The following is a 16812-nucleotide window of genomic DNA, read 5'->3' as shown; positions in this document are numbered from 1 at the left end:
CAATTGAGCGGAGAATAGTGCGTAAGTGAAAGATCGCGATTTCCGCCCGACGCCAATTCCGATGCCATGTTTTGGTCCCCCGCTGGCAGCGTTAGCAAAGTTTGTGCCCCGAGCCAGCGGCCCATGCAAAACTGTGAGGTCATATGGGGCGAATTGGTGCAAGTATTTACAAGCGGGGACTGGTCGCCATGGCTGTTGAGGAGCAGCGAGATGCTAAAAAAGTCTCAAACATTTTTGGGCGTGCTGGGGGTGGCTGCCTGGGCTGGGGAATGACTTGATGCCTAGCCCGTGGATTCGGAGTGTCCCCCTCAGGATTGGGATGGCCTTGCTCAGACCGCCATTGCTACAGTATGTGATTTAAACACACCCCTCCGGTGCTACTTACAGGCTCCTGGCAGTTCACTCTGCTGACTGCTCACTGTGCCCTGTAAATGTTCAGAGTGCCTCTAGTGATCTGGGAGCCCTCTCAGCCCTCTCTGGACAGCCTGAGGAAGCAGGGGATTAGCAGAACTCACCCCAACCAAAGGATACCTGCACCGTGGCCTTTGGAACTCTCCCTGGCACACTGCCCCTCTCAGTACAAGGCCTCACCAGTGACCCCTCCGGATCATGAGCTGTCTCCTCCTGGTGACGGCACTGACTGCCTCTGCCACCTGCCAGAGAAGACAGTGCGTAGATCGCTGTCAATTGCGCAGTAATATAGTTAGAACATTTTGCGAATGAAAAGTCTATTTTTTAAAAACTGTGTTGAATGTAAATACAGTTAATTCACCAGTTATATTCTATGTTTGTAAATACAGTTAATTCACCAGTTATGTTCTATGTTATTAACCCTGTGGGTTTTATCTGTAGGCCATTGTATGGCTTCACCCACAGGGGGAGATGTTGGAGGATGTTGGAGCATGGACGGGCTCCGCCCATGGCCCCGCCCCTTTGAAGGAGTATAAGAGTAGCTGGCTGTGGGACTGTCCTCAGTATGTACCAGTCGCAGGCAGGCAAAGTTGATAGTTAATTAAAACCACTGTTTTACTCCGACACGAGTCCTTGAGTGAATTGATGGTTGCATCAAAAACAGAGGGTTATTGTTAATTTTGTAACTTGTTAATGGGACCTGGGCCTTGCAGGGTGTGCCAGCATTTATTGCCCATCCCTAATTGCCCTTGAGGGGCAGTTAAGAGTCCACCACATTGCTGTGGGTCTGGAGTGGTATGTTGGCTAAACCAGGTAAGGGTGGCAGATTTCCTTCCCTAAAAGACATTAGTCAAACAGATGGGTATTTATGCCAATCGACAATGGTTTCATGGTCATTAGACTTTTAATGGCAGATTTTTATTGAATTCAAATTTCAACATCTGCAGTGGCGGGATTTGAACCTGGGTCCCCAGAGCATTACTCTGCGTCTCTGGTTTACTAATCTAGTGACTACACCACTACGCCACCACGCCACCACCTCCCCTCTAATGTATTCTTTAATTCCAATAACTTTGAAATGTTTTAACTGCACAACACGAGGGGCAGCATGGTGGCACAATGGTTAGTACTGCTGCCTCCAGCGCCAGGGACCTGAATTCAATTCCTGCTTTGGATTATGTCTGTGTGGAGTTTGTACGTTTTACCGTGTCTGTGTGGGTTTCCTCCGGGTGCTCCAGTTTCCTCCCACAGTCCAAATGCGTGCGGGTTAGATGGATTGGCCATAATTAAAATTGTCCCTTAGTGTCCAGGGATGTACAGGATCGGTAGCGAGGGAGTGGGCCTGAGTAGGGTGCTCTTTCAGAGGATTGGTGCAGACTCAATGGGCCAAATGACCTCCTTCTGCACTGTAGAGATTCTATGATTCACCTCCTCCCGGGCGCTGTTCAGGAGGGAAGGTTTGAGTCTGTGGCCCACCCTGGGGAAGAGAGTGCCCCTCCTCTCCTCATTGGCACTGAGCAGTGGGTCCACTTCAGACTGCCAAAATTGGGGGCCAGGTCTTCTCTGAGCCACCTTTGTAGCTGCAGTGAGTGTGTGGTGAATGGAGCACTTAAAAACAGCTCCAGCTTTTCAGGCGCTATTTCTGGTCCCAGTGGTTACACCGTTCGTTGAGCTGGGAATTGCTTCCAATTCACGCTGCCAGAGTGCTGGCTCATTTGCATGTCCTGAATCACGGAATGAATAGCGCCCCACGGTGTAAATGCGAATTGCACACTCTTCGGTTCCAACGGGAACACAACGGAGAATTCAGCCTGTGCTTTCATTAGAGGTAAAGAAAAAAGCAGTTAAATACATTTAAGAGATTAAGGAACATTGTGTAGTAATATTTTAGGAGTATGATCCCCAAGTAGACAGAGAAGAAAGCAAGCATGGGGATACATCAGAGAGATTGCGAACACAACATCAGCAACTCAAAGGACCTGAATAGAAGTGAAAAGAAAGTTGTGTGCCTAAAGAACAGCACAAAGATAGGACCATGTGTGAAAATGTTTTGTAAAGAACACTTGCTCTGACACAAAGGAACATTAGCTATAACTAATCAAGTCAGATACTGGAAACAAAAATGCAAGGGCTTTTATAATGGAAGAAAATAGACTGCAGGAAGCAATTTTCATGAGAGAAATCACTAAATTTCAAACCCCATGTTGCCAGTGTTTCAAAGTGAAACTGTCAGATAATCAGAGAAAAATACGGGTGCAGCAAGTGGTGGATTTTCAAATGGTAAAACCACAGATTCCATATTCAGAAGCTATTAGCCAGCTGTTTAGGAGAGCGTGGAATACACCGGGCTGGTGGAGCGTGGAGGTCAGCACAGAACTTGCGTTTGTGGCAGTTTATTTAGATAGTTGTATGATTTGCAGCATATGCTCCATGAACTTGCCAATATTCAGTGACAAGCACATAATCATGCTCCCATTGACATCCTGCATAAATGACAGTTAAGTGTGCTTACTTACAGTGTAGCCATTGACTAGGTTCATGTAACAAAGAGAAAACTCAAAAGGAGAACATGCCTTTAGCCCTCATCATCTACACTTGACATTTTCTTCTGGAACAACACACAGATACTAGAGGGGAAAGCACAGGGTGAGGCTCAGGCATTGCTAATGGTTTATGAATTGCCAACCATTGGAGGCCCACTGTGCATAGTTGTATGGGAATACATATCTCAGTGAGCTGGCTTTGAAATTGAAGTTTATACAAGAGCAGGACTATTTTTGTTAATAATCTTTATTGTCACAGGTAGGCTTATATTAACACTGCAATGAAGTTACTGTGAAAAGCCCCTAGCCACTACATTCCGGCGCCTGTTCGGGTACACAGGGGGAGAATTCAGAATGTCCAATTAACCGAACAGCACGTCTTTCGGGACTTGTGGGAGGAAACCGGAGCACCCAGAGGAAACCCACGCAGACACAGGGAGAACGTGCAGACTCCACACTGACAGTGACCGAAGCCGGGAATCAAAACTGGGACCGTGGAGCTGTGAAGCAACAGTGCTACCCACTGTGCTACCGTGCTGCCTTGAGGAATCACTGCTTCCTTCCACGTAACCATGGAAGATGTGGTAACTTCAGCACTAGATCATTTCTATCGCCAAGAAGAGAAATATCACAGAGAAACAGATGGCTCTTATAATGAAAAAAACAAACAGCCAAACTTTAGTTGGCAAATGATGGGAACGGCAAAGAAATTAACTTAGTGCATAAGGGGAAGGGTTTCTTCGCCACCCACAACAAACAATGGAGTTCCGATGCGGCGTCAGGCAAATACAGGTGCTGATCCCGTTCTAATGTTTTGGTCCTCCGCTGGCGGCAGGATCAAGGTTCACATTCCATGCCCGTGGGATGTAACAAATGTGTCAATTGAACCCATTTGCATCCTATTAATAGGCTGGACACTGGATTCTCCACACCTATGTGATGCTCCGGCCCTCTCTGCCACGATTCACATGGGGGTGGGTTGCTGTAAGTATTTGCCAGCATGGGCCTGATGCAGTGGAACTCGCGGTGGGCCAATGGGTATGTATTTAACGTAGGTGTCTCCAAAGTCTATCAGAGGGCCGCCACCCCAAGCCCCCATCAGGCCCCTCCAGCAGACCTCCCCACAAGACCCCCATCAGACCCCCCCATACCCCCCACCATACCCCTCCACCTGACTCCCATCCAACCCCCCTAACAGAGAGCCCCATCAGATTCCCCACAACAGACCGCCCAATAAACCCTCCCATCAAACATCTAGGAGTTATATGCTTTCACTTCATCCTCTCACCAGAAAGCACTTAACACGTCACAGCAGTGTACTTGAGATGCGTTCAAGCTTGAAGGAAAATGGAAATTAACAATCCACACACCTGGCGGATTGGAATCTATTATCCTGTCAATTGAAGCCTACTAAAGCTTTTTCTCCTTGAAAGGGAATAGAAGCCTTGCAGATGAAATTATCTGAGGGGGGTAAAGCCTTGTGATGTGGTTTTGGCTTTCTATGAAGTTGCAGTTGCTGCTTTCTACGCTTCTGAGGCAGCAGATGTAAGAGATAGGTGAATGAAAAAGCAATGGGTTTTCACTCTTTCTGCATGAACTGCTCTTTAGCTTCCAGGCAGGGGTGACTTATGGGGGAGGGGGGTTTGGTCTCTGACATGGCGGGTTCTCTGATGGGGGGGTCTCTGACATAGGGAGTCTCTAATATGGGGGTCTCTGATATGGGGGTCTCTGATATTGGGGTATCTGATATTGTGCGTTATCTGATCAGGGGGTCTCTGATATGGGAGGTCTTGGATATGGGGAGTCTCTGATATGGAGGTCTTTGATATGGGGGATGGCCCCTGATAAGGGGTGTCTCTGATATGGAGGTCATAGATCCCTACAGTGCAGAAGGAGGCCATTCAGCCCATTGAGCCTGCATTGATCCCCATGCAAGAGCATTATACCCAGGTCCACTCCTCCACCCACCCCGCCCTAACCTCGTAACCCAACCTACACACCCCTGGATACTAAGGGGCAATTTAGCACGGCCAATTCACCTAACAAAAAGATAAAAGGAGGTGGGGTGGCATTGTTAGTAATTAATTAAATCAGTGCAATAGTGAGAAAGGATATTGACTCAGAATATCTAGCTGTAGAATCAGTCTGGGCGGAGCTATGTAGCAACAAGGACAGAAAGCATTAGTGGGAGTTCTCTATTGACATCCAACCTGTCGTGGTATGGTAGGGGATGGTGTTAAACAGGAAATTAAAGATGCATGTAACCAGGGTGCTATGGTAATCATGGGTGACTTTAATCTATATCGAGACTAGCAAACCACATTGGCAATAATACTGTGATGGATGAACTGCTGTAGTGTGCACAGGGTGTTTTTTTGGAGTAGTATCTTGAGGAACCAACGAGGGAACAGGCTCTCCTAGATTTGGTATTGTGCAATGAGAAGGGATTAATTAAAAATCTTATTGTGTGGGCTTCTTTAGCAAAGAGTGAACATAATATGTAGAATTCTTGATTGGGCTAAAAGTGAAGTAGGCCAATCCAAACCTAGGGTCCTAATCTAAACAAAGGAAACAACAAAGGTCTGAGTGGCTTCAATAGATTGGGTAACTTAATTGAAAGGTATGTCGGTGGATAGGCATTGGCTAATATTTAAGGAACTAATGTATGCTTTGTAACAGTTATACATTCCTTTCTGGTACAAAAACGGTGGCCCAATCATGGCTGAGGAAATAAATTAAGGCTGGTATTAAAATAGATTGTGAGTAAACATGAAAGCGGACTGTGTAAGCTTTTATAAATATGCAAAACAAAAAAGATTTTTGAAGACAAATGACAGCCCCTTATAGTCCGAGATGAGAGAATTGATAATGGAGAACAAGGAAATGGCAGTGCAATTAAATAATTACTTTGGTTCTTCGCAGTACTTCACCGAATAAGACACAAATAACTTCCCAGGAATGCTCAATTCCAGAATTGTGACTTTACCCTCCAACTGTCTCTCCAAAATAGGAGCGATTTTCTGGCTGTTCCCACCGGTGGGATTATCCAGTTCCACTGATGACGAGCCCTCACCTTGGGGTGGTGGGGGAGGTACAACAATGGGAAATGCCATTGACAGCAGCGGGATTTTTGATTGGATTTGATTTATTGTCACAAGTACCGAAGTACAGTGAAAAGTATTTTTCTGCGGCCAAGGGAACGTACACAGTACGTAAAAAGAATAATCAACAGAGAACACATTTCTAGTGAGAAGGAGGAATTGACGGAAAATAATATCAGCAAAAAATAATGCTGGTAAAATTAATGGGACTCAAAGCTGTTACATCCCCAGTGCCTGATAATCTACACCCCAGGGTACTAAAGGGGTGGCCATGGAATAGTGGATGTGTTGGTTTGCGTCTTCCAAAATTGTGTAGATTCTGAAACAATCCCGGCAGATTGGAGAGTGGCAAATGTAACTCTATCATTTAAAAATGGAGAGAGGGAGGAATCAGGAAATTACAGATTGGTTAGTAGTAGGGAAAAAGTTACAGTCCATTACAAAGAACACTTAGGGTGGGACTTACTGGGCATAGGGAGACTGCGGGGCTATGTTGTTGTGATAGAGGATCAGCCATGATCACACTGAAGGGCTGAATCGCCTACTCCTGCTCCTATTCTCTATGTTTCTATATTATGAGGATAACCTTTACAAAAGAATTACAACCACACCTTTTATTTGGGCTTCTCATGCACCGAGTGATGCTTGAAACTGCTCGAGGACGAGTGAGGCATAGGGGTAGGAAAAAGGGATGAGTAGTAGAAAAAAGTATGGAAATGACAGTTGACAAATTACTTTGAGAAATCTCTTCAACGCAGAGAGAGGTGGTGAGGTCAGGGGATTGAGACAGGAAATCCCAGTGGGTAGGAGTATAGCAATCAAAGAGTGCTGATTGTGATGAAGAGCGTTTAAGGGACAAGGAGTAATTTTGTACCGGGGGTAAATGTTGGGAGAAATGGCTTGAGGAAGTCAGTGAGGTAGGGTCAGGAAAGACCACAGAAGGATGTAAAAGTCAAAACCCGATCTTGAAGTCAGTGCATTCGTATACGGGGAAAATAATTTGGAGGGGAGGGGAGGGGGGCAGTGAAGGTTTGGGAAAGGGTCCAGACTTTTGTGTCTGAATGAACTATAATTTACAGATAATGAATTCAGGGAGGCCAACATCAGAGAAGCTGAATCATGAAGCAGAAAATTCAAGGGCAAGAATTTTAGTGGCTTTAAGGGAAAGCTAGGCTGGAGATTGTCGATGTGGAATCAAGAGGTTTTGCTGGTTAAATTATCGTGAGGCGAAAACACGGTTTGGGGTTGTGCTCTGTCATTGGATGGAATCTGAAGTCATGGTTTGGAAATCAGTGGTTCAGGGCAGAGACACATAGGAATAGACAGAAACTGAAGAGGACGATTTTGCTTTTCAACATTAAGTTGAAGGAACTGTAGGTTCAGACACTCAGGGTGTAATTTTGTACCCCCTGCCCCCATGGCATGCTTTGCAGCAGCGGAGGTTGCCCGCATTGGCCGGTGGCGGGATCTTCCGGTCCTGGCTGGAGCATCCCTACCCAATGATCTGAACAAGTTCTATGCCCGCTTTGAGCAGTCAGCCAATGCATCAATGCCACCTGCCACAAAGCCCTGGACACATCCATACCCACTATTACAGCCTCAGAGGTAAGAGCTGCCTTCTTGAAAGTGAATCCGCGGAAATTGATGGGCCCCAACAGAGTCCCTGGGCGAGCACTCAGAGCCTGTGCAGACCAGCTGGAGAGTGTATTCGCAGACATCGTCAACACCTCACTCCTCCACTCAGACGTCCCCACCTCCTTCAAGAAGACCATCATAATACCAGTACCAAAGAAGAACAAGGTAGCCTGTCTCAACGACTACCCACTGGTGGCCCTGACATCTGTTATCATGAAATGCTTCGCGCTAGTCATGAGATGGATCACTGCCACCCTCCCAGACAGTCTCTGCAGTTTGCCTATCACGGCAACCGGTCCACAGCAGATGCCATCTCCCTGGCTCTACAATCAACACTCGAACACCTCGACAACAAGGACACCTACGTAAGACTGTTGTTCATGGACTACAGCTCCGCCTTCAACACCATTATCTCGACAAGACTAATAACCAAACTCTGCAATCTTGGGCTTGACCCCTCCCTGTGCAACTGGATCCTTGATTTCCTCACCAACAGACCGCAATCTGTCAGGATAGGCAACAGCACCTCTTCCACAATAGTCCTCAACACCGGGGCCCCACAAGAATGTGTGCTCAGTCCTCTACTGTACTCCCTATACACACATGACTGTGTGGCAAGATTTAACTCCAACTCAATCTATAAGTTTGCGGACGATACAACTGTGGTGGGCCGTATCTCAAACAACGACGAATCAGACTACAGAAGGGAGATAAATCACTTGGTTGCATGGTGTACCGAAAACAACCTCTCACTAAATATCGGAAAGACCAAGGAACTGATCATCGATTTCAGAAAGCGTAGCACAACACACACTCCTGTCTGCATCAATGGCTCCGAAGTGGAGATGGTCGATAGCTTTAAGTTCCTGGGGGTCACCATCACCGACAGCCTGTCCTGGTCCACCCGCGTTGATGCAACAGTCAAGAAAGCCCAACAACGTCTCTACTTCGTGCGGAAGCTAAAGAAATTTGGCATGTCTGCATCGACTCTCACAAACTTCTACAGATGTACGATAGAGAGCATCCTATCCGGCTGCATCACAGCTTGGTACGGCAACTGCTCGTCCAAGATCGCAAAAAACTGCAGACTGTGGTGAACTCAGCCCAACATATCACACAAGCTTGCCACCCTCGCATTGATCCTGTATACACCTCCCGCTACCTCAGGAAGGCAGACAGCATTATCAGAGACCCCTCCCACCCAGGCATTGCCTTCTTCCAGACCCTTCCATCAGGCAGAAGGTACAGAAGTCTGAAGACCCGCATATCCAGACATAGGAAAGCTTCTTCCCCACAGCTACTAGACTCCTCAATGACTCCCCCTCCGACTGATCTATTCCCTGTAAGAACACTACTCACGGTGCCCTATGCTGCTCTTGCTCATGTATTTTCTTTGTTTGGCCCCTTGTTCCGCACTGTAACCAATCACTGTTTATTGATGTCCCATTTGTCAATGTTCTCTGTTGATTATTCTTTTTGTCTACTGTGTACGTTCCCTCGGCCACAGAAAAATACTTTTCACTGTACTTCGGTACTTGTGACAATAAATCAAATCAAATCAAAAATCCCGCTGCTGTCACCGGCATTTCCGATTGTTGTATCTCCCCCACCACCCCAAGGTGAGGGCTCGTCATCGGCCCGTCTGATTCACCTGACTTGTGCCTCAGAAGCTCATTGCTAACAAGGGGGAGCTGCTTTTAAACGCTTAACCCCAGTCAGCACATAAGCATGGCAGCGCACAGACCAGCTCCTCGCTTTGGGGATGCCGACTTCACAAGGCTTCTCAAAGCTGTGAATTAGAGGCGAGCCTGCCGGTTCACCCGAGGGAACCAGCAGCAACATCACCAATGATGCCTGGGAAGCAGAGACAGAGGCCATCCGTGCAGGCAGCATGACCAGGAGGACTGGCGTCCAATGTAGGAGGAAGACAAACAATCACCTACGAGCTGCAAGGATACGTTACCACCTCCCTCCTGGCATCAGTCCCACCTGCCACCCATCAAGTTCCCAACCCCCCCCCCACCCCAATCAACGGACTGACACCTCGCCTTCTCCCCACATCTGATCTTCGTTCTTGTTCCTCAGAAATCCCCTGGCACCCACCAGCACAACCCCTTCATGTTCAGGTGAGGTGCCCACATATGCCAACTGCTAAAGACCCCCTGACCCATGTCCAATGTCTCGCACGATTACCACCTGATGAGGCCAGGACATTTGGAATTGTACCACCTTCGCCACCTAAGAGACTACCTCGGAAGAGAGCTCCGAGGAGACCACCAGCGAGACGTCACAGCTGTCACCTGCACTTGCCATCAGCGCAGAGACAAACAGCTCCGTGGGTGACATTAGTGGGCAGGTTTCTGGGGCACAATCTGGTGAACATCACACAGTTGCTGTTGCACTTCAGGTGGAGGCAGGAATATCAAGTCAGAGGCCTGCTGGGTCCCAGGACTCGGCTGGGTTCCAGTCAGATACCGTGCCTCTCTACAAGGTTCTCCCAGAGCTGATGCAGATGATGGGACAAAGCCGTGAGATTTAGGAGGGTGTGTCAGCAACATTCCTGTGACTGCAAGGCTTGTTGCAGGAATCCCCAAGGCTGCAGGCACAGGAGATGGTGGATGGTGCCAACAATGCATGGCACCGAGGCCAACACTGTTGGGGGGCGACCGCAGTGGACGTCGGCGTCATGAGTGGTGGTGTCCAATGGACGGCTCAGTCCGTGACGACCATGACTGAGGGCCTCATGTCCCAGTCGTTGATGGACATGTCCCAGATGCAGGCACCGTCAGGAGGAGGAAGCATTGGAGACCGATCTGAGGGCTGCCATCAAGGAGACTGTGGGGTTCTCCAGTTCTTCCGAATCCACCCTTCTGACACCGGCGCATCTCAAGGGCGGCAGACAGAACAGGGTGGCATGGCGACGCCTGTGACATTGTTAAGTTGGCTGTGGCCCCGGCTCCCGGCCCTCTAGAAGATGTCCACAAAGGGCATCAGAGGCCACAGGATGTGATCGGCAGCTGGCTTTCTCCACCTCTGATGTGTATCCTGGACAGCCTAAACATAGCACTAGACCACAAAAGATCAAGAAGAGTGAGGAGCATTGAGTGGGCATTTATGAGGTCACTATCTGTAGCTAGGGGGATTGGAAATCTGTGCATAGAATGGGCAGGGCTTTCAGTTTGGTAGGTAGACTTATAGCTCTTCATTCCCAGAGTAATATTAGAAGTCTGCCAAAGGATGCACTTGTTTAGATAATTCTTACACGTGCCTCATCATCAATATATTCAGCGAGAGAGAGAGGAGAGTGTGCTGCAGAGATAAGTGAACTTTTCCACACGGACGGGTTCTGGCCACGGATTGAAATGATGGGCTCAAGATAGGGCTTTCCTTAAGCAGGCTTTGCCAGACCGTACAGGATGTCAGCAATGCAGAGGGAAAAGGTTGGCAGCCTCACAAAGATGTCTGTTCCTCGATTCAACCATCCTCCCCCTCACGAGCACATCACCTGCGAGGTGCCCATGCCTCACTTGGACCTCTACCCACCACATCTAGGGTCTTTGTGCATCCCCTTTCAGTGAAATATCATCCCTTTGAACCTCCTTGTTTGTGAGCTTTTCCTGCAGCCTCGTTGGGGTCCAGCTTCCCTGCCCTTGGACTTTCATCTGACTTCAATTGTTCATCTTCTTCATCCACCTCCTTGTCCCTCTGCCAGCTGTCACGGGCGCACTCCCTTACCCACCCTTCCCTTGCAAAGCCCTCCTTCCTCATTGCCCCTATTGTCTTCATTGGACCATACCCCCTCACCCCCCCCCCCCCAAGCTCACCTCACACCTCACTCCCGGTCGAACTTCGGACCTGTGTTGCTGTGGCTACATGAGTCCCACAGCACATTGTTGTCCAGATAGACATTGCTGTGTTGTGCGAAGGAGGCCCCTGTACTCCCCAACCCAGTACTGTAGCCACCTGGGTTGGCCACTTCCTGACTTAAAATGGAGATCCGCAAAGGATGCAGGGAAATTCAGCCAACACAGGAGAAACAAGCAGGTGCAAAGTTTCCTGTGTATTAAAACTTGCAGAAACCCAGACAGCACTGAAACCAACAGCCATCTGCATACTAATGAGCGATCCCCGGGCACAATGGAAACATTTAAGGTGAATAAGGCCAAGCCAGACTCCTCGGCGCCAGCAGGAGCCAAGACAAAGGAAGGCCAACGGACATTTAGGAACCGCCCAGCGATCAGGGAACCGCTCAAGCATTGGAGAAATCGATCCAAGTGATCGGAACGCAGTCCAATCACTTGGAACCAGGTACGGGGTCCGCCCCGAATGGCGCGAAGCCCCTGGGGACTATAAAGTAGAGTCTCCAAGTTTAAATCATCCTTCTTGGCAGGGTCACTCAGCAACGTGAACCAACCCTTGACAGTGAACTGCCTAGCTGCCGCATCAACCAAGTAAGTCTCCAGTCAACGCACACTACGAGATAGGCTCTCCAAGTTACCAGTCCATACCAGCTTTTGAATCCTGCAGACTCGGGATCGAACAAAAGGCCATTTGTTCCTCTGACCTGGTGGGCCAGTTTCAAAGCTAAGTATAGGCCTTTTAGTGTTAGAGATAGTCTAGTAAGTAGATTTTATGCATGAGTAGTGATTTACTGTGTATAATAAATGTGTTTTGATTTGAAACTTACTAATTGGTGTGTTGAGTTATTGATCAGTACTTGAACTTGAACCTCATGGTGGTATCATAAAGATACCTGGCGACTCTAGAGCAAAGATTATAGAAACAGAGCAAATTCAGTAAAGACCCAACGGGCAATGAATTAAGAGCCAACCAAAGTTAGCAACAGTACTGATCTGAATCTGTGCCACAGGAGCGTCCATGAGTCCAGCTGCATGGTGCTGTCCATGAAGACCAGGCCAGCATGGAGATGTAGGGCAGGAAGGGGTTTGCCCTGTGGAGTGATGTACAAAGCATCACGAGCCGGTGCAGACTCAAAGGGCCGAATGGCCTCCTTCTGCACTGTAAATTCAATGATAATCTATGATTAATCTAGGACAAAGGTTCGGCACAACATCGTGGGCCGAAGGGCCTGTTCTGTGCTGTATTTTCTATGTTCTATGTTCAGTGAGCAGTGCAGCACTGTGGCAAAAAATTATTACACTCGCCCTAAAGTCTCTGGAGAACTGAGGATGACCGAGCACACACTCATTAGCAATTGGTTTCAACGTTGACGTAATTTCCCACTGCTGTGATATAAGAATGGTAGGCCTGGCGGGATGTGGCGGGCAGCTGTTTTAATGAGCATTCGTGAGATGCAAACGAATGCAAACAGTGGTTGCGCCACCTGCCAGCTGGAAGAGCGACTGGCAATCAACACGCCATTGCAACTTGAATTTGCATCGGTGGGTGTTTGCCCTAAGTCAGCAGTGTGATTGTGGCGTTTTGGGCCTCATGCCATGCTGTGGCAGGCTCCCATTTGAAATACATCTGCACGCTCATAATGCTCAGTGTAAAACCTAAAACAAATTACACCCTGTCTTCAAGTTAAAGTCAGTGGTACATGAGAATCTCATAGCACTCGGTTCATTTTGGTTTAATGGTCATGTGTAATGGTTAGCTTTCTGCTGCTGTGTCTGAGACCAATGGTTTTCCTTGTTGTACACTGCGGCACATGGGAGGGATGCAGAAGAATTGCATGAGTCTGCTTGGAATATGGTCAGAGGTGAGTGAAAGATGGAAGGGCCAGTGTGGCTGCACCAACCATTGAGCACCTATCTATTCTAATCCCATTTCCCAGCACTTGGTCCATAGCTTTGTATGCTATGGTGTTTCAAGTGCTCATCTTGCCGGCGATGGAGATTCCTCTATGATTGTCACAGGATTGGCAAGTTTCTTTCCACTTGTACAGGTGGGCAGTGGAGGCACACTTGTATTCTTGCTGGCTGGTTCCTTGCTCGGACATAGATTGAAAGAGTTCAGTGTGCTCCTTCACCAGGCAATGATCCCCAGCCTTGTGGACCTCAGGTCGGATGGCCTGTCCCTCTGCCTCATGGTAACAGAGTCAATTGAATGCCAATTGACTATGTTACCATGGTACCTTGGTACACCTAAGACATCTTATTGTGATTTGGGAGGGGAACTCTCTTTTGCTGATTATGTGTTCATGCTCAGCACATAGCTTCAGTGAAAGGCGATCATTGCCGTTACAACTGCCAAACTCAATTTTTCTGACAACCCTGTCCCATGCCTGACAATCTGCACCAACTCTTACTTTGAAGCTGCGAAGAATGAGTAGTTTGTCTGACTTTGTAATAGCAGCAATCAAGGATTGGAGGTCATCACAGAATCTATTCTTGTCTTTGTCAGGGTTGGTCAAGGTCGGAACGTGCACACTGATGAAAGTTGCTTGCTAGTTACCATTTAGAGGAAGGTTAAGCAACATCAGACAATCATCATAATTCTTTGTAAGGCAAGTTAATTTACTGATAGGATGTTTCATGACAAAAAAGTCTGTATCAGGTTCACCTTGCTCCTCTTTTCCAAGGCCACTCCAGAGAAATTTGTAACCTGCCCTAATTTCCTTGAGCTGTTCCTCCTCAAGTAGCTAGGTCTCGCTGATTGTGACAATCATGACATTGAACTGAACCAGCTCGTTAATTGCAAGATTATTTCTTCACTCGGGTCTAGAGACATTGTCCACAAAGATTTGCACATTCTGTGTTCTAATTGTGATCATGGTCTCCTGTACTTTCTTTTTGAGATTAAATTACTTTCACGTTGATGGGATGCCTGTACCTGCAGCCTGCTGACTAGGATGGGATGTCTTACCTGCAGCCTGCTGGCTAGGATGGGATGTCTTACCTGCAGCCTGCTGGCTAGGATGGGATGTCTTACCTGTGGCCTGCTGGCGAGGATGGGATGTCTTACCTGTGGCCTGCTGGCTAGGATGGGATGCCAGTACCTGTAGCCTGCTGGCTAGGATGGGATGTCTTACCTGTGGCCTGCTGGCGAGGATGGGATGTCTTACCTGTGGCCTGCTGGCTAGGATGGGATGCCAGTACCTGTAGCCTGCTGGCTAGGATGGGATGTCTTACCTGTGGCCTGCTGGCGAGGATGGGATGCTTAAGAGGGGCTGGTTTAGCACAGCGGGCTAAATAGCTGGCTTGTAATGCAGAACAAGGCTAGCAGCGCGGGTTCAATTCCCGTACCGGCCTCCCCAAACAGGCGCCGGAATGTGGCGACTAGGGGCTTTTCACAGTAACTTCATTGAAGTCTTCTTGTGTAAATAAGCGATTATTATTATTATTATGCTTGTACCTGTGGCCTGCTGGCTAGGATGGGATGTCTGTACCTGTGGCCTGCTGGCTAAGATGGGATGTCTGTATCTGTGGCCTGCTGGCTAAGATGGGATGTCTGTATCTGTGGCCTGCTGGCTAGGATGAGATGTCTGTATCTGTGGCCTGGTAGCTAGGATGGGATGTCTGTACCTGTGGCCTGCTGGCTAAGATGGGATGTCTGTACCTGTGGCCTGCTGGCTAGGATGAGATGTCTGTATCTGTGGCCTGATAGCTAGGATGGGATGTCTGTATCTGTGGCCTGATAGCTAGGATGGGATGTCTGTATCTGTGGCCTGATAGCTAGGATGGGATGTCTGTACCTGTGGCCTGCTGGCTAGGATGAGATGTCTGTATCTGTGGCCTGCTGGCTAGGATGGGATGTCTGTACCTGTGGCCTGCTGATTAGGATAGGATGCCTGTATCTGTGGCCTGGTAGCTAGGATGGGATACCTGTACCTAGACTGTTGGATAAGATGGGATACCTGTACCTGTGGCCTGCTGGCTAAGATGGGATGTCTGTATCTGTGGCCTGCTGGCTAAGATGGGATGTCTGTATCTGTGGCCTGCTGGCTAGGATGAGATGTCTGTATCTGTGGCCTGGTAGCTAGGATGGGATGTCTGTACCTGTGGCCTGCTGGCTAAGATGGGATGTCTGTACCTGTGGCCTGCTGGCTAGGATGAGATGTCTGTATCTGTGGCCTGATAGCTAGGATGGGATGTCTGTATCTGTGGCCTGATAGCTAGGATGGGATGTCTGTATCTGTGGCCTGATAGCTAGGATGGGATGTCTGTACCTGTGGCCTGCTGGCTAGGATGAGATGTCTGTATCTGTGGCCTGCTGGCTAGGATGGGATGTCTGTACCTGTGGCCTGCTGATTAGGATAGGATGCCTGTATCTGTGGCCTGGTAGCTAGGATGGGATACCTGTACCTAGACTGTTGGATAAGATGGGATACCTGTACCTGTGGCCTGCTGGCTAGGATGGGATACCTGTACCCAGACTGTTGGCTAAGATGGGATACCTGTATCTGTGGCCTGCTAGCTAGGATGGGATATTTGTACCTAGACTGTTGATTAGGATGGGATACCTGTACCTGTGGCCTGCTAGCTAGGATGGGATACCTGTACCTAGACTGTTGGCTAAGATGGGATACCTGTACCTGTGGCCTGCTGGCTAGGATGGGATACCTGTACCTAGACTGTTGGCTAAGATGGGATACCTGTATCTGTGGCCTGCTAGCTAGGATGGGATGGAACAAAGAACAAAGAAAAGTACAGCACAGGAACAGGCCCTTCGGTCTCCAAGCCTGTGCCGATCATGATGTCCTTAGAAAGAGCACCCTACTTAAGCCTAGGCCTCCACCCTATCCCCGTAACATAGTAACCTGACCTAACCTTTTAGACACTAAGGGGCAATTTATTGTGGCCAATCCACCTAACCTGCACATCTTTGGACTGTATGAGGAAACTGGAGCACCCGGAGGAAACCCACGCAGACACGGGGAGAAAGTGCAAACTCCACAAGACAGTCACCTGAGGCCGGAATTGAACATGGGAACCTGGAGCTATGAGGCAGCAGTGCTAACCACTGTGCCACCATGCCACCCGCCGTGATACTTCCAGTACTTCCCTGCTTCTTTATTTGCATTTGAATTGACAAAACCATACCTCAAGAAATAATCTTTTTTTTTAACAAACAGTTTTATTGAGGTATTTTTTGGCATTGTAAACAGTTACAGATAACAGAAATGTGCAAACATCAATATAAAACCAATACTTAAATCA

Source organism: Scyliorhinus torazame, chromosome 2, assembly GCF_047496885.1.
Source record: "Scyliorhinus torazame isolate Kashiwa2021f chromosome 2, sScyTor2.1, whole genome shotgun sequence".
Taxonomy (NCBI): domain Eukaryota; kingdom Metazoa; phylum Chordata; class Chondrichthyes; order Carcharhiniformes; family Scyliorhinidae; genus Scyliorhinus; species Scyliorhinus torazame.
This window is presented reverse-complemented; position numbering follows the sequence as displayed.